General features: G+C 40.7%; 1 protein-coding gene across 1 annotated transcript in view; it reads left to right on the top strand.

Annotated features, from left to right (window-relative positions):
* The window catches only part of GALNT14 (polypeptide N-acetylgalactosaminyltransferase 14), a 335,202-nt gene that overhangs the window by 635 nt on the left and 311,134 nt on the right, over positions 1-23,433 (top strand). The window lies entirely within an intron of this gene.

The following is a 23,433-nucleotide window of genomic DNA, read 5'->3' as shown; positions in this document are numbered from 1 at the left end:
GTGTGTGTGTGTGTGTGTGTGTGTGTGTGTGTGTGTGTGTGTGTGTGGTCTGTGCTCGTGTTTCGTGGACCCGGGCACCATGGCAAAGTGTGGTAACAACTTCTGCAGTCGCGCATCTCTGGGGCACTGCCGGACCTGCTCCCGGACCTGCTCCCTGACCCGGCGCTGGGGATTGAGAAAAAGGGGGGAGCGGGCCAGCCCAGGAAAGACAGCCCAGAGAACTGAGAGGTGCGGCTACGTCTTGTCTAATTGGGTCGCCTATTAAACTCATATTCAATCTTCACTGGCAGTTAAACTGCCCCGGTGAAGAGGCGTTGGGATGATCTCCCATACTGCCAAACAACTCTCAGTCAGTGCTTGGAAGGTGACCGAATGGGGGGCGGGCGGGGGGGGGGGGCTGACAGGGAGGGGGAGGAGGTAGAACCACTGCTGCGATTGCTGCTCTCCTCTCCTTTTCCTCTGCTTTGTCACTCCCTTCCTAAAATCTGCTTCAGGACCCCTGCAGCTGCTAGACTCTGAAAGTGGAATGTGCATGCCTGCTCTGTGCTCCACAAAATAACCAACTGCAAATGGAGATCGGCTTGCCTTGTTAGGGAGTTGGGAAATTCTCAATGCAGGTGGCTCTTCCGCCTCAGGTCCCTTCAGTTCACCTGACAGGAGCCAGGTCACCCCGCTCCCAGCATGTCCCTTCCAGTCCACAGAATCACTGTCCTGCTTCTTCCCCGTCACTTTAAGTCACTTCTCAGGAGGGGCTGGAGGATAAGGATGAATTCCTTTGGGCAGTGGGTATTCAGGCCAGCCAGCCAACATTGAAGAGCAGCCTAATGGGTACTTTGGGGAGATGATAAACAAGTGTGTGTGTGTGTGTGTGTGTGTGTGTGTGTGTGTATGTACAGCAATTTCATTCTGATGAAACTTTCAATCTAATAAGTCAGGCAGGAGAAACACACGGAGAAAGGGTCTGAGCCTAGGGAATTGACAGCTACTCCTCGAATCCAAAATCCCTCCCTCCACTCTTCTCCACGGGATAATTTTTGATCACTTAGATGCTGTTGCTACGCATAGATCAGTAGTTTTTCTCCTTTTCCCCTGGTTGTTCTCCTGCTCCTTGTAATGTAGTTAATGATGCCTGCAGGGACCTGAACTTTCTCTGGTTTGCATTGTACCTCATTACCTTAAGCTTGCATGTAATGAGCACCCCCACTTCTTATTTTTCCTGTTTTACAACTCATAGCTCTCTCTCTCTCTCTCTCTCTCTCTCTCTCTCTCTCTCTCTCTCTCCTTTCCTCTCCTCTCCTCTCTGTCTCCTTTCCCTTTAACATTTATTTTGACCATCCCCATGTTTTCCTGTCCTTTTCTCTTTCTTTTTGGCTGTTCTTCCTTCCCCTTATGCTTCATTCTTTTCTCCCTCTTTCCTTTTTGTCTCCTCAGATCACTTGCCAACTAGAGGGATTTTTCTTCTTTATTCTCATGCCTGCTTTATTCTGCTTTCTGGCTGCCCATTTTGACAGGGTTCCTGTCATTTAAAAAAATTTCCCATCTTATTAAATTCCCTCCTTTTGGGTTTCCCATCCTCCTCCCCACCCCCACCCCTTTCTCTCTTTTTTATGTGTGAAATCACTATGACCTTGGACAAATCACTTCACTCCTCAAGGCCTGCTTCCCTTATCTCTTAAATGAGGAGGATGGACTGAATGATCTCTGAGGTCTCTTTCAGCTCTTAAGACTCTCTGGCTGTGTCCTATGAATCTTTGTGAGTGTTTATGTCTGAGAGGTGACTGCCCATGTTTGTGCATATATGTGTAAATGTGACACTTTTGATGGGACTAGAACAGTTGAATTCACAGTGGCTTGTCTGTACAGTTAAGCTACACAGTGGGGGCTCCAAAATGCCAGTTGTACATCTCTCATGCTATTAAGGTGATATCTTGTTAATCAGAACCACTGAAACATTTTGACTTCAGTCCACTTGTTTGTTCTTTTCCAATCCCTGCCTGGAGACAAGGGGATGGAGGTATGCAGCTGTTTATAATGGAGAGAAGCTATAGGAAGGTGTTTAAGGCTCTGAACTTTCTTAACATTAAATCCTGAGACTACTTGCTCTCTGACCCTGATGGCAACTTAAGTGCCTCCTTTGAGAGAGGACTTTCCCAGCAGTGATTTGGTCCCACCTTCCTCTGAGCTCATTCCCAAGATTTTTCTGGACTGGTTCTAGTCTCATTCATCCAGCTATTTTCAGTAATGGGCAGTGGATTGGCACTGAACTTCCTTGTGACTTAGCAAAAATCAGTTTCCCTCTCTCCACTTCAGTTTTCTCATTTATAAAATGGGGTGGCAGGGATTGAACTTCCAACTTAAAACTTCTCTGAATTTGTGAAATGTTAGTAGGAGAGAGAAATGTAGGGGGAAGTTGATGGAAGAAGGAGGGTAGGTCTCTTGTCCTCTAAGCCGTGACAGGGAAGCCAAGGGAAGCCTTTCCTCAAAGGAGAAAAACTGCCTTAAAGGAAAGAGAAGACTGATTATCTATGCCCCTTGGGAGAGAGACAATTGAAGCTGTCAGGGTCTGTTAAGGTGTAGGTAGTAGGTTGTGTGGCTAAGTGGTTAAGGTTGCCTGATAGGATAGGGAAGAATTGAAAAGTGTAGGAGAAATCCTATAGGTACATTAATCATTGGCTCAGGAATAGTTTCTGATTGTCAGCTTGGAGATTGTTTCCTGACCAATGGCAGTCTTGTGTGCCTCAGATGGGAAAATTTGCTTATTAGAGAAAAATAGTATAGATTTTTGAATGAATTCAGCACTCCAGGCTTTTATGCTGAGGGCTTATTCATAATTGCAGGAAAAGTATTACTTTGCACATGCAAAAACCTGGGGAAATTTCTGTTTCTCAATACCTTCTTCCCCACCCCCACTCCCCCATGGACTCTCTTTATTTGTCGAAGCAGAATGTAGGCAACCCCTCTTTACTGGAATCCATGGAAGCATGTGAGAACTCTGGAAGGGGCCCTTGGAAATCATGGTTGTTTAACTCTCTCATAACAGATGAGGAAACTGAGGCCTTTGGGGGGTGAAATAATTTACACAAAAGACCATTCAGCACAGTGGATGGATGAATCAGGGGCGTAGTGTAGGAAGACCACTAAAGTTGGGAGTCAGAGGGCCCGACTTTGAACCTTTTTTCTGGCATTTAACTTGACTGTGACCTTTGGTCAATCATTGCATCTCTTTATAGAGCAAAGGAATTGGATCATATGGCCTCCAAGGTCTCCTTCTATCTCTTAGTCTGTAATTTTTGTGATATTGAGGCTTTATGTACTGGCTGGGAGGTTGGACTGGTCAGCCTCCAAATCTAAGCCTTTCTCCTCTAAGGTTCTTAGCAGCTTTAAGCTGCTTTCACTATGGTGGGAGGCCCGGGATCTTTTCTTTTGAAAGTGTTATGGGCCCTTCTCTATTCACCTAACCTTTGGGAAGAAAAAGGGGAACCTGAGTATAAATAAAACTTCTCCTCATTCATAATCTAAATGATATATAGAGGATAAACAGCTTCTGTAATTAAAAAAAAGGTTATTGCATTTGTTTAATGTGCTATAAAAAAGGCCAGGTAAAGGTTTTTAAAGTATGCTTTTATTTTGAATTAGTCTTTTGGTGTTTGTTTTCTCTCCTCTTCAACTCAACAAATCTCAGATTTCTAATTGAGGAGGGAGCATAATAGAGTTTGAGATGTTTTTGTAAAATATATCTTAATGATGAGCAAGCACAGAGAATGTTTTTACTTCTTCCCTTTTTCCCTTACTCTGTATCATTTGTTTTCAATTTGGGTAACTTAAAAAACATGAATTTAAAAAAAAATCTTTTTTGAAAAAATAAACTAAATTTACTTTGGGACTTAGTAAAAGTAAAAAGAATTTTAGCCTTGAGGGCATTTGAATTTTTTTTTTTAGGAAGCCAATGGGAATTTAAAGGCTTGGATTAAAATGCTGCAGGCCCTTGGAAATATACTTAGACTTTATTAAAATATGTAGCCAGTACTATTATAAAAATTCTCTCTGCATGCAGCACTCATAGAGCTATTATTAGTTTCTTTCATTTAGTAAGATAACTTCTCCTAGAATCCACAACATTTTCTTTCTTATTATCCCTATTTTGCTGGTAAACTGAGCCTCAGAGGGCTCAAGCCCAAGCTAGCCAGTCTGCTACAGAAGTAGCAGCAACACCTAAGTACTCTTTGTAACATGAAACTTCCTCCTTTCATACCTCTGTCTCTGGTGTGGAGGACAGTGCCTTGCAAAGGTATGGAGGCAGGAAATGGGAAACAGCAAGTAGTTTTGTTTGCCTTAAATATGAAGAAGAGTCAGGGAAAGGAATATGTTGTATTCCTCAAAAGGTAGGCTGGATGTCATGGACTTTAAATGCCACACAGGAGAGTTTGTGTTTTGCCCTAGAGATAATGGAGAGCCACAAAAGATTTTTGGGTGAGGGAGTGACCAGATTAGCCCAGTGCTTTAAGAATATCAGTTTGGAAGCTGCATGGGATGAATTGGAGAGAAGAGAGAATGTGGGCAGATTGACCAATTCAGAGGCTGGTTGTTGCATAGGGGCTGGAAGTCTCAAGTAGGTTGTGGCTTGATTAGAGAAAAGGAGATAGGTATGGGATGTGGGGGCTGTAGAATCAGCAACTACCTGGAGATGGGGACTGAATGAGGATGAAGGAGGAAGGTGGTTTCTAAGTTACAAATATGGGTGAATTGAAGGATTGGGGTACCCTGAGCAGAAATAGCCCAAATGCCTTTCCTCCTCTTTTCTGCCGCCTGTCCATCTTTCAAGAATTAGTTAAAATCCTTACCTGTCCAGAGGGTTTGAGGCTAGACCTTTGCTAATATCCATCCCAGTTTAAAATCCTGTAATCCCATGAAATCTTTGTTTTAGTGGAGAAAGCAGATAATTTGGAGTTAGAAGAGCTGGTTCTGAATCTTTGCTCTACTAATTAATTCCTGTGTGATTTGAGGAAAGTGATTTAGGCTCTCTGGGCTTCAGTTTCCTCATGTGTTAAAAAAAAAAAATTGTTGAATTGAATTGAACCAAGGGGGCTGGGCTAGATAACCTCTAAGGTCCTTTAGTGCTTTCAGTTCTGTGACCTGTAAGATCCCTCAAAACCTTAGATTACAGTGACTTCTAGATTCTTTTAATCCTGTACTTGCTATGTTGGGATTATGCCCCCTTTTGTGACAACATAGTTCTTTTTCACATATACATATGTTATCTTCCCAGCAAGAGAGTAACCTCCCTGAGGGCAGGCATTTTATATTCAGGGGGATGCTGGAGCCAGCTCCTATGAAATCCTGGTTGTTAAAATTTTAGTGTGAACATTTTCTCTGTGGAAATCAGCAAATACTGCAAATCAGGGCTTGGTTTTGTTGATTACCTAGGCTTAGGAAAGTTATGGAGAAAGTGTTTATAATGAATATTAAACTTAAAAGTGTGTCCCATGTACAGTTTCTTTTCCAGAGAGCTGGTTATTGACAGTTTGGACATATCCCTGTTTGTAACTCTTCCTTCCCCCAACATTTAACACAACACACAGTGTGTAATGAGGATGTGATAAATAGGTATTTCCAGAACCTGAAACATTTTTGAAGAATTCTTCTTTTTCTTTTGGGTTCCTGCTCGCTCAAAGATCTAGGCTTCTTTGTTTCAACGATGTTTCTCTCCTAGCACAGTATTTGGCACAAAATGGGAGTTTCATGAGTACTTGTTGATTGATGGTTTGTTAAATTTGTTCCCCCAGCCTTTTCTGTATATGACCTTTGCATCTGTAACACCACCTTTCTTTTCCTCCCAATCTTTCAGCTAAACAGGTCATGTCTTTTTGAGAATCCTGAAAAACAAATAAACACAAGAACAAAATCGTGGAATCACTTTGGGGACAGGAAAAGAATAATTGAATTGGATTTGAGTCTTGCAGTATCCTTTGTCTGAGGGTAGGGTTGAAACCAGGCATGCTAGTCATGTATGGTGGAGGAATGAAGATTTCAACTTGTAGCCTATAGGCATAAGGTATGGTATTATGGATGCGAACTAGAAACCTGCAGATGAGGGGATATCCTTCCTTTCCAAAACACAGAAGTAATATAGCATTAAGTGGTGTATGGACATCCCATGTGGGTCAGGAATCAAAAGAGCTGAGTTCAAATCTTGACCCTTTGTACAATGGAAAGTACACTAGACTTGAATTAAGTACGGAGGTCAAACTCTTTCTTTGTTAATTACTGCATGTATGACCCTGAAAAAGTCATTCCATTTCTCTGGGTGTCAATTTTCTCATCTGTAAAATGGGGCAAAGTTGGATTTGATGATCTCAAAGGTCCTTCAGATTTAATTCCCTTGATTTTTCCATTTACCGTTAGAACTTAAATCATGGGTTATAGTATGTTTGTGGGATAGTTATTGCTTGTTGAGTTCAGTTGTGTCTGACTGTGACTCCATTTGTTTTTTGTTTTTTTTTTTTTTGGCAAAGATACTGGTGTAGTTTGCCATTTTCTTCTCCAGCTCATTTTTTTTTACTGATGAGAAACTGAGGCAAACAGGGTTAAGTGACTTGTCCAGGATCACATAGCTAATAAGTGTCTGAGGCAGAATTTGCACTCAGGTCCTCCTGACTCCAGTGCTCTATCCACTGTACTACCTAACTGTCCCTAGAGCTTTCTTAGTAAAGGTCACATTATCTTGCCCCTCCATACCCTTTCTCAGAGTTAGTGTAATGTTTCTCTAGCTTAGGGTGCCCCATTTTGCTGCAGCAAGCCTCCAAGGTAGTCTTCATAGATATTGCTTAGCTAGATTTCCTTCAAAGCCCTGTCATCGACTTGCCCCATGACCTTAGACAAGTTGTTTCTCTCTTCCTTGCTTTCTTTTGCTGTGAAACGGAGAGAAAAATACTAGCACCTGTCTCCTCCCTGTCTGGAAGGCATGTTGAGAGGCTATGAGTTTTGTGAAATGCTGGCTCTGCTAGGTGGTGCAGTGGACAGAGCATGCTGGACTTAGACCCTAGGTAAATATGATTTTGAATCTCACCTCATACAGCAACTGCTTATGTGACCCTGGATGAGTCAGTTACCATTTCTCAACCTCTGTTTCTCCATCTGTAAGATGGGGATCATAATACATCCGCTTCCTGGGTTGTTGTGAATTCAAGGGCTTTTCAAGTCTCAAAGAACCATATAAGTGTTAGCTGCTATTATTGAATGATTCTAGAAAGAAACCTCCTATGGATACATGACTATGCAGTAGGTACTCATCTTTTTAAAATACTTTGCCAAAATTACTAGATGAAACAAACAATGAATGCATGCCAGAGAGCCCTCCAATCTTGAGACTAGTAAGGAGAAACCCTTTGAGTTATGGAGGCACACACTTCCCTGGGGAATTCGGCACAAACGGCCTAAGATTTACTTACTGTGGCATTTCTGAAGGAGTGACCTGATGTGACCTTCTGGGACTCTGCTGTCTTTGCTGCTTGCAGCTGCTGTTTAGATCACAAGGTCCTAATGAACACAGGGAGACTAATTGGGGAAAGAGAAAGGGAAATTTTATGTTGGGAGTCTTCCCAGGGAGTCCTCTGTGAGGCTCCTCCCCCTTCTCTATAGGTCCAGAGGCAGAGATAAGTTTTGCTTGGAAAGGCCAAGAGGTAAGGCAGGGAGAGAGGGGCCTAGACTGCTATGCTGCTGTCCTGGGAGGGCCGAAGGAAGTATGTTCTCTTACAGAGCTAAGCTGTCCAAGGTCAGCATTAATCTGCACTGAGGTTTGCCTCTTGGTCACTGGAGATGAAGTGACAGCTCTGAATGCATGGGAAGTGCCCTCGAAAAGGAGGGGATACTTTGAAGAGATGCTCACTCACTCACTCTGCGCATCTCTCAGTCTCACAGATGCTAAGCCCACCCTGATCCCTGTCCTCCCAAATTACATCAGGGTCAGGAATGGGAAGCAATTAGATCCCGCCGCTTCCTGGGCGCTGATGATTTCTCATACTCTTCTGTGCCATTTCACAGAGACAGCATTATGCACTTAAAAAATAATTAAGTTCCCTTACTGTCACCTGTCTTGCCAGGATAACTAAAGAAATCTTTCAAGGGAACATGGGAAGGGAGAGGCTCTCTCTAGTGTTCCTGCCACTGGGTTTGAATCCGGAGATGAAGGGGTGGAGGAAAATGCATACTGAGCTGCCTTGCTTCTATTGATCCACCTGTTCAAAACCCAATTTACATCTTATTCTGAGGTACTAGAAAAGTGGAAAATATCTATAGAGCTGGTATATTCTTCATAGCTTGGTACTCTTTCTCCAAAGAAGATAACTCTCAGCTCTCACTAAAGACTGGAAAACCAGGACTCCGTTTTTCTTTTCTGCTGCTTTGAGGTGCAGATTTATGTAGCATCTCTTGTACTTCTGTGGAAATGGCTATCACTCATTTTTTTTCCCCAGCCACAATGAGACCAGTCCAATCAATTTTTATGCCCCTATCAGTTGCAGCAGTGAACACACAGGTATAATGGGATACAGCGGAAGCAAAATTCCTTGATGGCCATTGAAAAATTAATTGATCCCTGCATTTTGGTATTTTGTGGTCCATTGTTTTTAAGACTATTTTGGGAAGATCCTGGCCACACAGCCCGCAGGCTAATTAAGGCCCCAAGATAATTGGCTATTAATAGGGAACTGGCTGATAGCTACCAGCTGGATGCTGCTTGGGTCAGATAACCAAGCTCTGAGACCACGCTCAGGAGCCATGTTTTTCTAGACTTCAGTACTGTGAAGGTAGGTATTTACAATCAAAGAAATCTATCAAATGGACAAGGTGGACCTTAACCTGGGTACTGGTTTAAAACATGCAGGTGGGGGCGGCCAGGTAGCACAGCGAGTAAGAGCACCGGCCCCAGTGTCGGGATGACCTGGGGGATCGAATCCAGGCTCAGACACTTAGCACCCACCCAGAAACAACTGGCCGTGTAACCTTGAGCAACTTACTTAACCCCAATTGCTTAAAAAAACAAACAAACCATGCAGGTGTGCAAACACATATTCTTTTAAAACTGTAGGTCAACCCACATGCACACATCTCTTTATATATATATATATATATACACACATATATATGTATAATAGACATATTGACTTATGTATTACATAATATGTATTACAGTGGATAGGGAGTAGGGCTTGAAATCAGGAAGACTCATCTTCCTGACTTCAAATCTGATCTTAGACAGTGGCTATGTGACTATGGGCAAGTCACTTAACCCTATTTGCCTCAGTTTTCTCATCTGTAAAATGAGTTGGAGAAAGAAATGGCAGACTCCTCCAGTTTGCCAAGCAGACCCCCAAAATGGAGTCATGAAGAGTCAGACACATCTGAAACCACTGAACAAAAATATACGTACATATATGCATACTTAAGTGCATGTATATATGTACATATACATCCACACATATATTTGTGTAACTGTGTCAACAAAATTTGTTTCCTTTAAAATCCTGTGTATTTTGTTGTATGTATTTAAAAATATTATTCTGCAATGGTGTCCATTGGTTTTACCAGATTGCTGAAGAAGGTTATTATACACAAAAAGTTTAAGGACCCCTGTTTAGATCCTTAAATGGATCAGCTCAGGTTTTTTTTTTTAATTCATGAGGATTCCTAAAGGGTGAAGAAAAAGAAGAGAAAGATTCAAGAAGCCCTGATCCTCAAATCAAACTTTAATGGTTTTCTCAAAAAAAATTGTGAAGGGTTACAGAGTTCTGATGACTCACTAAACTTTGTTTTGAACATGAAACCCGCCGCTGACAACACTATGAATTACCAGTGTGACCTTCTCCAAATACAGGTGTGGCTTGATATAGACCAGAGGTTCCTAACCTGGGGTCTATTCCATAATTGTAGCAATTCCATAGCTGTATTTCAATATAATTGGTTTCCTTTGTGTATTCTATTTTATGCATTTAAAAGCATTCTTCTGAGAAGGGGTCTGTAACCTTCACCATATTGTGCTGAAGGGATCTGTGACACAAGCAAGTTTAAGAGCCCCTTCATTAGAAGGCCTTTTAGGATGCGGTGTGGTATTGGATTTGGTTTTGTGTCAGAGAGCCTGGGTTCTAATTCCACCTCTCTCACTTTGTAGGTGGGTGACTGTGGGCAAGTAACTTAAGCACTCTAGGACTCTTGTTTTCTCCTTTGTAAAATGAAGGAGTAGGTTCAGGTGACCTTAGAGGTCCCTCCCAGCTATAAATGGTCTACTATAAAGTGGAGTCAGGTAGGGAAAATCAAACTAGGCTTCTGTTACTCTGCATCATGTTCTCCAGTGAGGGGCACAACCCTTTTCCAATGGGATGAGACCACTTCTTTTTGTCTGACAGATCAAAATTTAGGGTGCTGTGGGGAATATGACCTATTACCAGTGATAAATGCCACTGTTGCATTTTCAGATAATGCAGAAAACTGTACAGTGGGGTTAGGAGAGTGGAAGCCACCTGGGATTGAATTCAGTCACTGAGGGCTGCTCTGGCTGTTAGCACTCCTGATTTCCCTCAAGAGTAATCCTGCTCTCTAAGCCTTCAAAAACAGCCTGATTTTTCTTGTTTTGGACAAGCTGCTGTGGTTGCAATTGCAGAGCTCAGGAATCTTCCTGAGAAATGAAAGAAATCTTTTCCACCCTCCAGCCCATCAGCCAAAGTTAGATTCCTAGGGACAGAGTCGGCACCGTTCCCAATGCCGGGTACAGAGAGAAGCAGACTGCATTTGTCAGAGCCCTGCACGAGGTCCACAGGACTTGACAGGGTGAAAATTGGGCTCTCCTGTCACTCATCAAGCTACTCCAGCTCAGAAGTCAACAAGATCAGGCAATTAAGACAGAAACCATTGATTTGAGTCCCTTTCTCTGATAAATGTGGTCCTTAAACAATCAGATGTAATTCCCTTCAATGAAGAAAAATGTCATCTGAGGGAACTGATCTAAGCCTCTATGAAATGCAAGGCAATTTAATGGAGAAAAGATTCCCTAGAAAAGTAGTAGTCTCAGTACACACTGCGCCTAGAGAGCAAGAGACATAGTCTACTAGGTTAGGTGCTGTTTGGATTTGTATAACCGGGAGCTAGATTTCCATTTTTCTTCAGTAGAAGGAATATCAGTTCCTTGGTTGCTTGAACACTAACCTATGAGGAGATAGTATCTTCAGCTGAAAGGGATTCTTGAACATTTCATTGGCTATGTGACTGTGGGTATTTCATTTAACGATCTCTGCCTCATTTTCCTGTCTGTAAAATGGGCATGATAATAAATGAATCACTTCCCTCTGAGGGCTGCTGCAAAGATCAAATGAGTTAAGTTATGTCAAATGATTTGCCAACCCTAAAGCACTATTATGTGCTCTCTCTCATATATATATTGCTGCTTTCATTGTAGAAAGTTCACAGGAACATAGAAGAACTTAAAGAGATTTTAGGGGTCATCTAATACAACCTTATTATTTTATGGGTGAAGAAACTGAGGCCTAGAGAGGTTGCATCATTCAGTCAATAAACATTTATTTAGTTCCTACTATGTGGCAGGCACTGTGGTCACACAGCTGGTACAACATAGAACCAGAATTTGAAACCAGATCTTGTGACTCTAAATTCAGTGCTCTTTCTACTCTCTTTCTCTCTCTCTCTCTCTCTCTCTCTCTCTCTCTCTCTCTCTCTCTCTCTCTCTCTCTCTCTCTCTCTCTCTCTCTCTCTCTCTCATTAAAGAGATAAATGAATTATAGGATATCAGTGATGGGGTTCTTGGGCCCCAGCCCTAAAATCATGTCTCTGGAAGCCTCCCAATTTCTCAGTAGGCCCCTGTCTTGTGAGAAAATTTTCTCTTGTTGCAGATCACATTCTCTTATTAGAACAGACAGAGGGGTGCCTGGCCCAAGGATTTTTGTCCCTGGCTGGGTCAAGGACTCTTTCTCTCACCAGATCCCCAAGGTCCATGCCTCTGACAACTCTCTCAATGTCTGATATACTCCCTACACTTTCCCATCCAAGCTCACAAAGATACCTGTACCCTTAGATTACCTAATTAGTATCCCTGGTATTCCTTTCCCATGCCCCTTTTCTGTATAAGCCATAGCACCATCTTCAGCCTCTCACAGGTTCCCATGCAGACCCTTGCCAACTTTTGCTAAAGCGTTATGATGGAACTCTTTGCTACTTGATTCAGAGAAGGCTTGAGTGTGTGAATGTATTCCAGGCAACTCTTCCTTGACATTCTCAGGGTCCCAGCACCCAAAACCTCGTCACCAGAAAGGACTGTGGGAGCCATCTACTTTCTCAATTGTTAAAAGGGATAACAGCGCCTACCTGGTGGGGTAATTATGAGAATCACATGGGATAATATTTGTAGAAAGTTTAGCAGAGTGCCTGGCACATAGCAGGCACTGTATGAATACTTATTTCCTTCTATTCCCTTCCCCTACTTTATTTCCACTGTCATGTTTAACATATGAAGAATATGAGCCTCAGCAATTTAAAGTGATTTTGATCTAACTAAGCTCCAGCCAAGGTAGTTTGATTCCAAATCCAGTATTTTCTCCATTGCACCATTCTGGTTCATGTATCTGACCATATTTCCTGTCCTAAACATGATATTTTCCCTGTAGCTCTACCCTCTGCCCTCCAAACCTGTCCTTCAGAGAACCGGCCTGGGAGGAGCTAAGATACTCGGCTCAGCCCTTTTGGGGACCATGAAGCCTCCATTTTAGTGGACTTTTTCCCTCCCTGCCACCATGTTGTTCCCTTATCTCTCCACCTCTCCCTCCACTCAAACATTCTTTTTCTGTCAACTGTAATCAAATCAACACTACCATAGCCCTGAGAAGGGTGTCTCCAATGACTTCCCAGTTGTTTCACTCATCATCTTTGTGACTGAACCTTGAATCAGGGAAACCTGAGTTCAGATCCAGCTTCAGACATTTGCTAGCTATCTGATCTTGGACAAATCATTTAACCTTTCTTAGCCTTAGTTTCCTCCTCCGTAAAATGGTGATTATAATAACACTATCCTCCCAGCATTGTTGAGAGGATAAAGTGTGATAATATTTATAAAGAGATTTGTGAACCTTAAAGTTTTACATAAATATTATTATTGTTCTTCTTCTTAGACCATAACTCCCTTCTCTAGCTACTCTTGTACTGGTATGGATTGTCTCCCTGGTTAGAAGGTAAGCCCCTTGAGGAAGGCTGCCTCTTTTGTATTTACATTCTTCTTGACAAATAAAATATGGTTGTTTGCCATCTATTCATTTAGAGAAGATAATTTCTAGTGGGACACATGTCTTGGTGTCTTTGAGGTAACATGTTGCTGATTAAAGAGGGACTGGGAGAAACACAGCAGATGACTACAATGAAAAAGGCTGAAGTCAGGGATGGAAAACTCCAGACGTTGCCCCTGTTTGGGGGTAGCCTTGTAACCAGCATAATAACACAAATTACAGGACTGTTTGTACCGAGGAGTTGAAAGCCATCATATGCTGAGGAAATACTCAGCATGGAGCAGTAATTATGGTTTAGCTGATGATAAAGGGTGCGTTGGATTGACTGTTAATTAGACTATTAAGTGTAGTAACACAAAGACCAAATATCGGCTATTAGCTATTTAAGCCTGCATTTACCATCGTTCCCTCCTTTTTTTTTTAAATGGCCGAGAAAGAAGCACTGGAAGTCAGTTGAAAAGACTGGCTGACCCTCAAGCTCTCCTATGTGGGAAACAGGTACTGATTTTTCTTTTCCTTTGTGTGAAGACTTCCCATTTTGACAATCATGCTAAACGCATTTGACTGCTAAGTGATGGCTAAAGTAAGGACCTTCTTCTCTCATTCCATTTTTCTCTCATTCCCCTAGCATGGTTCTGACTTGGTTGAAGACAGAGTAGCTCAAGATTAAAAAAAAAAAAAAGGCTGAGCTTCTGTCTAATATATCTAAATATCTTAAGGCAAGAGCCTGGCCTCTCCTCTTATCTCAAACAGGCAGACAAAGTATTTATAACTAGAAAGTCTTTGAGAGCGGGAAATCCACACTGTCTGGTCATGGAAGGCTTTACTGAGCTCAATGTTAGGATTAATAGGTCAAGAGCAGTCACTGGACCCTGGACCTTTGTCTCAGTGGGACTAAATCCCTACTCTTTCAAATTTAGATGAGGAGAAGGAGATTTGAGTCTTTCTGAACTTATGTCAGTTTTAAGTATGAGAAATTTAGCATCCAGCTATGCTAGACTTTAGAGCAATCTTAGGTGCTTTGTGATTTAGAGTTAACATCCAAAATGGAGCTTCTGAGAGGGAGGGTGTGCGTCTTTCCAGTCTACTGGGATCTGCCTGGGAGGCGCTGGCATGGAGAAGTCTTATGTTTTGGCAACAGCTGGTAAGGTAGCAGGTTTCATTGGGATATCTTGTTAATGAAAATAATTCCTCTGGGTCCTCTTTGTAATAGCAAAGAATTAGAAACTAAATTGGAAAAGACTGAAAAAACAAATAAAAAACCCAACAGTGTTGTTTGAAAGTAGTGAAATATTATTGTGTAGTAAGAAATGATGAACATGAAGAAATCAAAGAAACATAGGAAGATTTGTATGAACTGATACAGAATAAAATAATCAGAACCAAACATATTTACTGACAACTAAAACACCAGTTTATAGTCTCAGAGAACAGGTAGTGAAACAAGCTTTCTTCTTTACGCAGAAGAGAATTATTGGGGCAGAATGTTGTACACACATTCAAATGTGATCACTGTATTAGCTGTTTTTTTTAAAAATTTCTTTCATTGAAAGAATGGTTCAATTTGGAGAGACAGGGGACTTTTAAATTTTTTTCCCTAGAGATGATCTCTATAAAGACAAATGTCTAGAATAAAATGAATTATAAAGGAAAAAAGAAAATGCACTATTTATATAGTTAGTTAAAAAAAAATCATTCCTTTGGGGCCTTTACAAACATTTCTTGAATTGAATTATTAACTTTTATATTTCTGTCTTCATTAATGCATTGGATGTCTTGTCTAGGTATCTCAGATAAAGTGTTCAAAACTGAATGATGCTGTGGTTATCCTTAGATGTGTGTGTTTGTGTGTGTGTGGGGGAAGGGGAATGGTGGTGGTGTGTGGGTGCCTTTTAGGAAGAAAGTGGTGTTTTGAGAGATGGATAAGACTCTCTGTGATTCTTTTGAACAAATCTGCATGAATTCTGGCCATTGAGTAGATTGGCCAGAACCATTTAACATAAAAATTTACAGCACCTCCTATACTCCCTCAGGTCAATCAAGGGCTGCTACTAGCAAGCCACGTGACCTTGATTTTGTTACTCTTCTCTTGACCTGTAAAATGAGAGGGTAGGAGCTGTTATACCTCTTTAGTTCTGAGATTCTGTGGAACCCCTTTTTTCCCTCTCAGTATTTGCCCCTAAACACACACACACACAAACACACACACCCAACCACCAGACAAATGCTGGTAACTGTATGTCTGCTGGAGAGCATTGTGGTACAATTGTTAGTATTTTGTTCCTTTTTAGTTCCTGTACCTAAATATTATTCTAGGGTGGGTGAATCCCAGAGTAATTTTGTATATCATTAAGGCAGTATGACATAGATTATAGTCAGCCTGAAAGTCAGGAAGACATCAGTCCAACTTTCGCCACTGATACATATTGGCTGTGACCCTGTAACATGAACTCGTGGTGTCCCAGGAAACTCCCAACACTCTTTTTTTTTTTAAAAGCAATTGGGGTTAAGTAACTTGTTCAAGGTTACACAGCCAGTTATTTTGTGTGGGTGTTAAGCATCTGAGGCCTGAACCAATCCCGGGTCTCCCGACTCCGGGGCCAGTGCTCTTACTCACTGCGCCACCTGGCCGCCCCAACTCCCAACATTCTTAAGACAGACTGTTGCATAATTTTTGCTGATCTGCAGTGTGAAAGGAGTTTCCTCACTGGAGGAAATCTGTAAGGTTCCTTACTCCAGTGAAATCACAGCCCTAGATCCTCACATAAAGGTCAGTCCTTGAAGCCCTACATATGCCTCCTCTGTTTACTGATATCCATCACAACACTCTCCAGAGGGGTCCCATCTTGCATCAGGACAGTTCTGAGTGGTTAGTAGGAATTGTGGAACTCCAGACAGGTGCTTGGTGGTGACAAAGTACACGCTCTCTGAATAAGAGGAGCCTGCCCACTCTGTGTTGGGGACATTTCTCTGGCTCCCCTTTTCACCTCCTGTTGCCATGCCAAAGGAAAACGTTGGAACCAGAAAAAACAAAACAGTTTAATGGTGTCAGTTCTGGCCAGAAGAATTGAAGTCCTCCCTTCCCCTATCTGAATGAAACAGGGGCCTTGAGAGACTTCATGGGGTGGATGGGGAGGGTGGAACAAGGGTCTGAATAGGATCTTGGTTTCCTTGCAATCTCCTTACAGTGTTAAATTTCTTATTCTTTTTTTGCTTTTGAAAGTTATATTTAAGTTTACTCTTATCCTTAATTTCTATTTTTCCTCAAGAATAGGATATTGCTATCCCACATTGCTCTTCATTAGGAGAAATGGAATTTAGAACCATGTTTTTAATAATTTTCAAATTTTTTGGAATAAAATCCTGGAAATATGAGCAGCACATTACCCTTCCTGCCCTGTGATAGCGGAAGAAGAAATAATAAGTGATATTACCCTAGAAGAAACTGGCTAATCCAGTGTTGCTTTTATCATTAAGTAAAATTTGGCATTCATTGGGTTTCTGCTCCATGCCCTACTCTATTCTAGGAGCTGTTGGGGATACAGAAGTAGCACAAGAAATGATACTTACCCTCAAAGAACTTACAGTGTAGTAGGGAGAATAATATCTATCAAGGGTGTAGGAATAAGAATTAAAAAAAAAAGCTAATCCAGTGCTAATTTATGTGACCTGTTGAGTAAATGTTGTAGGGATTTAGAGAAGGGAGAAGTGAATGAGGGAATTATTAACTTACAAGAAATGGGCCTTGAAAAATGGAAATAATTTCTGGGGGGAGGTAGTGGGAAGCTAAATTATCACAAGCAAGGTGGGACCCAATAATGGAAGACTTAGAAAATCAGACAGTTTAATTTTTCTTGGCCCAAAATGAGAATTATACTGACGCTAAAGCAACACCAATAGGGGAAGAAATTATGCTGTACCCTTTCAGATTTTGTCATGTGAACATTTTGCAGTAGAGGCTAATTCATGACTTGGATCATGTTAGATGCCATAATGGGATAATATAAAAATTATTTTTAAAAATATATAATATTTTCAAATTTCTTCTATATCTATTTCAAAGAAGGTTTGATTCAGATCTTCTAATAGGAGATTTTGTATTTTAAAAAACTTTTCTCATGTGCTTGGCAGGTAGACACCTGTTCTCAGGTGTGTTTTCTTCATTTATGAAAAGGTTTCAGGAAGTAACACAGCATACTAAATAAAAAGTGATGTACTAGCTTGTAAATGAGAGCCTTATGTGAACTGGAAGAAATAAACACTGTAAACTTCAGCATGGTGTTGGATAGTAATAAAACAAAGTGCTTTGTAATTATATACATTAGATATTTCTCCCTACAATTGTAAAAAGCAAGGTCAGTAAACCACTTAACCCTCATCTTACAGATGAGGTGACTGAGGGAGGAGATAGGATAGTGCTTATACCACTTTATCTCTTTTAAGGTCTGACCTGGCTAGTCTCTCCAGGGTCTCAGGTTTCTAACTTTTGCCATTTTGGGGGAATGTCTTTGAAAAATTACATAGAATCAGTTTGAAACCTTCCACTGAAGGAGACTCCCTGTGCCTGGAGCCTTGGTCTATAGAGTTGATACAACTCAGGCAGCATCTGTTACCCTCATCTTAATCAGTTGGATGGGTGGGCTTAGTAATGAGTCCTTCTACCCTCCCCACCTGGCAAAATTTTAGATGAGATGGCCTGTCATCCTTCTCAAAATCTTCAATAATTTTTACCTTCCCCACCAAATAGGAAGACTAAGCTTTGTGTTTCCACAAAAGTTGATGCAATGTATCATCATCTTGGGAAAATAAGGTTGGATTCTGGAAGGCTATTCATCCAAGGTATATTATAGAAACATCTGTCAAACTGAAAACCCTTTAAACATAGATCCAATGAGAGTCTCTGGGATCTAAAGAACAGTAAAGCCAAGTACAGAAGGTTGACTATGACCACTCATGAAACTGGTAAAAATAACAGCATGATTTCCCAGTTCTGTGTGGCCCCCATTCCATTTCTCTGATTTGATGGTGGAATGCTATGAAAGGGGTCAGCGAGCACTAAGAATCTCTTAGACAATCTATAAACATTAATGTAACTGTTGATAAATATGCTTGATGTTTCATCTTTATCCATTGAATGAAATGATGGACTATTGTATATTCATATTGACATTATTATTATAAATGAAAACCTAAGAACAACACAAGTTTATCTCAGGGAGGCAGACAAAGGAGATGGTAAAGCTGATGTCATTGATAGTCTCCAAACCCTATAATTTCCTGGGGCAGTTGCTCATTTTTCTTTGTAGTATTTCATGAGTATAGCAAATAAAGGCAGGGCACAGAAGAGGACAGCGAAAATGTATCAGAAAACGCAGGTGAGGTCAGGGAATGAAGCCTGATATCTGTACACCATGAATACTTCGTACAAGAAGGAAGTTGGAAGGTACTGGCTCTGGTGAGTAACAAATTACATGATAAAGTAATTAAATTGACTTTATCTGAGTGGGTTATTTCAGGATCAACTGTCTGCATTGTAGTCAGATAACCGAATGGTTTGCACAGAGGTCAAAGTCAATACTAAATTTGATGAAAGAATGAAGATGAGAAGACACTATGTGTAATTGGAGTGGCTCCCAAGTGCCACGTACAAGCAAAATGTTGATTTTGAGAAAACAAAATAAAACCAGACAATGGATATAGGTGAATACATTGACTCTGGTTGCCGTGATTTCTTAAAGTAGAAAGCTTTGTTGCTTTATCACACTCAGAGATTGATTTTCAAGAGATGGCTATGGGGGGAGATATTCCTCCCAAATGGGCAAGACCATGGAAAATCTTATTTGGACACTCCTAGCAGCCCATGATCTTGTTGGGGTTGATGCTCTCTCCTTCAGGGTATGGTTCTGCACCATCTTTTCTTCTCATCCTTTGTAATTCTTGTTTATCCTTGAAAAAAAAGACCTTTCTTATGCACTAGAGACTTTCCTCTGGACCTTTAAATATTTGAGGAGGGTATATTTGTAACTGAAATTTTCTGCCCATAATGTCTTGTTCTTGTAATGAGCCCATTTCATTTTCTAGTCATCCACGTTTCTCAGGATGTCTTTTATACATGTCTCACATGAAAATCATTCCTCATATTTTAAATTGAATCTTGGGTATTAGAATTCAAATGTTTTGGTTCCACTGTATAATGGCAATATGGTTGTAGGAATGCTGGCAAATTTGTTTTGTATCACATATATTTTGTTATATTTCAGGTTTCATCATAAATGCACCTGGGAAGTCCTTGAGTTTCATATAAGCTTTCTGTTTTTTATTTTGTTGTTGTTGAGTCATTTTTTAGTCATGTCCAGCTCTTTGTGACCCCTTTTGGGGTTTTCTTGGCAAAGATACTGGAGTGGTTTGCTGTTTTCTTCTCCAGCCCATTTTATGCATGAGGAAACTGAGGCAAACAGGGTTAAGTGATTTTCCCAGGGTCACAAAGTTAGTAAGTGTCAGAGGTCAGATTTGAACTCAGGTCTTCTTAACTACAGTTATAGTGCTCTATCCACTGCACTACCTAAGCTGTTCCTATTTTTTACAGTTTTGTGAATTGATATTGAATTTTATAGTTTTATGAACTGATGTTGCCTCACAGAAAATATTGTTGCCAAAAAAGTCACTAAAAAGAAATGAGCCCTCCATTCCAGATATTTATTTTCTCATCTTTATAAAGTGAGAATGGTCTATGTACATATTTAGGGTATCCTTGACAAAACCTTGAGAAAAAATAAGCATATTTTCATAGATGATTTTCTACATCAAGATTACATTTTCAATGTCACGCAATTGAGAGAGGCATAGAATATTGAACCCCCTCTATGTCTATTGCTTTCTGATTGCAGAAAAGAATTTGACAGGGTGGAACAAAACACATCCTTAAAGACAATTCTCAAGCAAGTAGTCTCTCAAGCAGAAGTTAAAAGCATACAAAATTCCATGTCAGATGAGAAGGCAAAGCTTGTTTTGCTGAGTAGTAATATCAAATGAGGTGTAAAATACTTTAGATATTGGCAGATGTCATAGACGATATCTTGAGCAAGGTACTAATTAATTGAAGAGTGATTCCTTATCAAAGGTTGTATCCTGATACCTCTGCTTGTGTGTGACTTTATGACGATCACATTAAGCCCAGAATGCTACAGGGCCTTTCTGGTTCCAGGAGTTCCATAGTTTAATAATCCGCAATGATAAAAACAAACTGAGTGGATAAAACACATACCCACATACATATTGTCCAGATTTTTATGGAAATCTGCATGGGGAGTCTATTGACTTAGTACATTAGTGTTTTATATATAGATATAATATATTCTTTGGACAGGCACCAGAAATGCATAATAGTCCCTAGGTCCGACACTGAATAGGAAGAGAGCAGTGGACCAGATCTCATTCAGAAGATTGCACAATGCTTGTAATAGTGCCAACTGTTTGCTGCTACAAAAGCCCATCTTTTTTAAAAAATGATTTTATTGATTTTATATTCGGGATATATTCCATTATATCCTTCTACTCCCTCCCAGAGCCCTCTCTCATAAAAATAATGAACATGATAAAGAAAGAAAAGGAAAGTTTCCCCAAATTAAGTAATGTATTTTAAAAATTCTGATGCAATTTTTTTGCAATATTCGACACCCATAGATTCCCACTTCTCTAAAAGAACAAAAGAAGGAAGATACTGTCTTTTCATACCTCCTCATTGGAGCTAAGCTTGAGCATTATAATTTCACAGTACTTGTATAATGTTTTGATTGTTTTATCTTCTTGTTCTTTCATGTGACATTATTGTAGTCACTATGTATATTGTTTCCCTGGTTCTGTTTATTTCACTTTGCATCATTTTATATATATTTTTCCATGCTTCTCTGTATTTATAACATTCATATTTTTTTTTTTACCATTCAGTCATATTCCATTACATTCAAGTGCCCCAATTTCCTCCTAGTCCTTTGCTATGATGAAAAGTGCTACTATAAATATTTTGGTGTAATGAGACCTTTCTTTTTGCCATTGACCTCCTTGGATTGTATACTCAGCGGTGGAATTTTGGGGTCAGAAGGCTTGTGCTTTTTAGGCACTTTGTTTATGTAATTCCACATACAATCCCTTCTCCCTAACACCCCTGTTTTGAACACTCAATATTACCCCTATGATACTATATTGTTTCAAATGGAATATCATGATCACAGAAGAAATAAAAATATAGCTAACCCAAAGGGAAATCGATGTGCCTTGTCAGGCACAAGACAGAATGTAAATAGTTCCCATCCTCTAGGGGCTTATTTTCTGTTGGGGAGACAATACGCATAGATACAGGGTCACAGATGTAGAACTCCAGGGGACCTTGTATGTCATCTAGTCTGGCAGCCTCAGGAATTCTTACAGCTGAGAAAACAAAAAAATGGTGAAGTGACTTGTCCAGCATCACCCAAGTAATAAAATGACAGAGCTGGGGTCTAATTAGAGCCACTGATTCCATGGTCAGTGATCTTTTCATGCACTGTGTGGAAGGGAGAGAGGATGGAGAGCAGGAAAGAAAGAAAGGGAAGGAAAAGAAACAAGGAAAGAAGCAAGGAAGGAAGAGAGGAAAGAAGGCATGGAAGAAGTAAGGAAGAGATGAAGGAAGGAGGGAATGAATGGAGGAAGGGAGGAAATAAGGAAAGGTAGGGGAAGGGAGGGAGGAGTGAAGGTAGGAGGTAAGAAAAAAAGAGAAGGAAGAAAGGAATAAAGGGAGCGAGGAAGAGACTAGGCGGCTTAGTAGATAGTGTTGGTCCTGGAGTCAGGAAAACCTGAGTTCAGATCCAGCCCTCAGACACTTACTAGCTGTGTGACCTGGGCAAATCACTTAGCTTCCATCTATCTCAATTTCTTCAGTTGTAAAATGGGGATAATGATAGCACCTACCTCACAGGATTATTGTGAGGATCAAATGAAGAAATATTTTTAAAGTGCTGGCACATAGTAAGCGCCTAATAAATGCTTATTTCCTTCCCTCCCTCCTTCCCTCCTTCCCTCCTTCCCTCCTTCCTTCCTTCCTTCCTTCCTTCCTTCCTTCCTTCCTTCCTTCCTTCCTTCCTTCCTTCCTTCCTTCCTTCCTTCCTTCTGCTGTGCAGTAACTTTTTTGGAGCTAGACATCAGCAGCTGGGAGGGAACAGGAAAAGCTTCAGGTAGAAAGTGGTACTTCCAGGAACAAGGACAGTGGTTGCAAAGAGAAGGCAATGGGAGACTGTGTTATGTGTGAAGAAATATGAGAAAGCCAACTTGGCTGGACTGCAGTGTACATGAGGGAGGTAATGTATCAAAACGCTGGAAAAGGGAGGTTGGAGCCAGGTCGTGAAGGACTTTAAATGCCAAACAGCAGAGTTTTTACTTGATTCTGGAGTTTATTGAGCGGGAGAATGATATGGTCAGGCCCATGCTTTAGGAAAATCACTTTGGCAGCAGTGTGACAATGGATGGGAGAGGAACTGGGAAGGCACCAGGCAAGCTTAGGTAGATTGTAGCAAATGACTCTGGAGACCTTGTGCTTTAGAAGTGGCATCACTATATCAAAAAATGTATATAAGATGGGAAAAGGGAGGTGGGTAAGTCATCTAGCGAGTGAGATATAGTGAGTCCTATGTTGGTATCCATAAAACAAAAAAAAAAAAATACCAGAAAAAAACAGAAGACCTACATTTAGTTGTATAAATGTTATTGGAGAATTTATAGAAAGACATAGACAGAAATGACAGAAGAAGAGAAAGCAGAAAGGTATAGTGATAAGTGCTGGGATTGTAATCAAAAGACACCTTCAAATCCCAGCTTTTCTTCTCAATAGCTGTGTGACCTTGGACAGTTACTTAACCTCACAGGGGTTCACTTTCCTTTATCTGTAAAATAAGGAGTTCCAGCTCAATGACTTTGAAGGTCCTTTATACCACTTAATTTTTATGATCATTCAAGTTATGAATTCATGAATTAGTTGCAATTTGCTCTGGTGGAGGGGGCATCTACACTGTTGAGGTCACAGATCCTATGTAGAATCTATATACAATGCAAAAGATGGATTGAGGTTTTTCCTTTTCCTTCCTTCCTTCCTTCCTTCCTTCCTTCCTTCCTTCCTTCCTTC

The sequence above is a fragment of the Petaurus breviceps genome, unplaced genomic scaffold (genome assembly GCF_028583685.1).
Source record: "Petaurus breviceps papuanus isolate PSGF00001 unplaced genomic scaffold, PetGlider_PUasm1.0 90845, whole genome shotgun sequence".
Taxonomy (NCBI): domain Eukaryota; kingdom Metazoa; phylum Chordata; class Mammalia; order Diprotodontia; family Petauridae; genus Petaurus; species Petaurus breviceps.
Note: the sequence above shows the minus strand (reverse complement) of the source record. Positions and strands in the feature narration are given on the sequence as shown.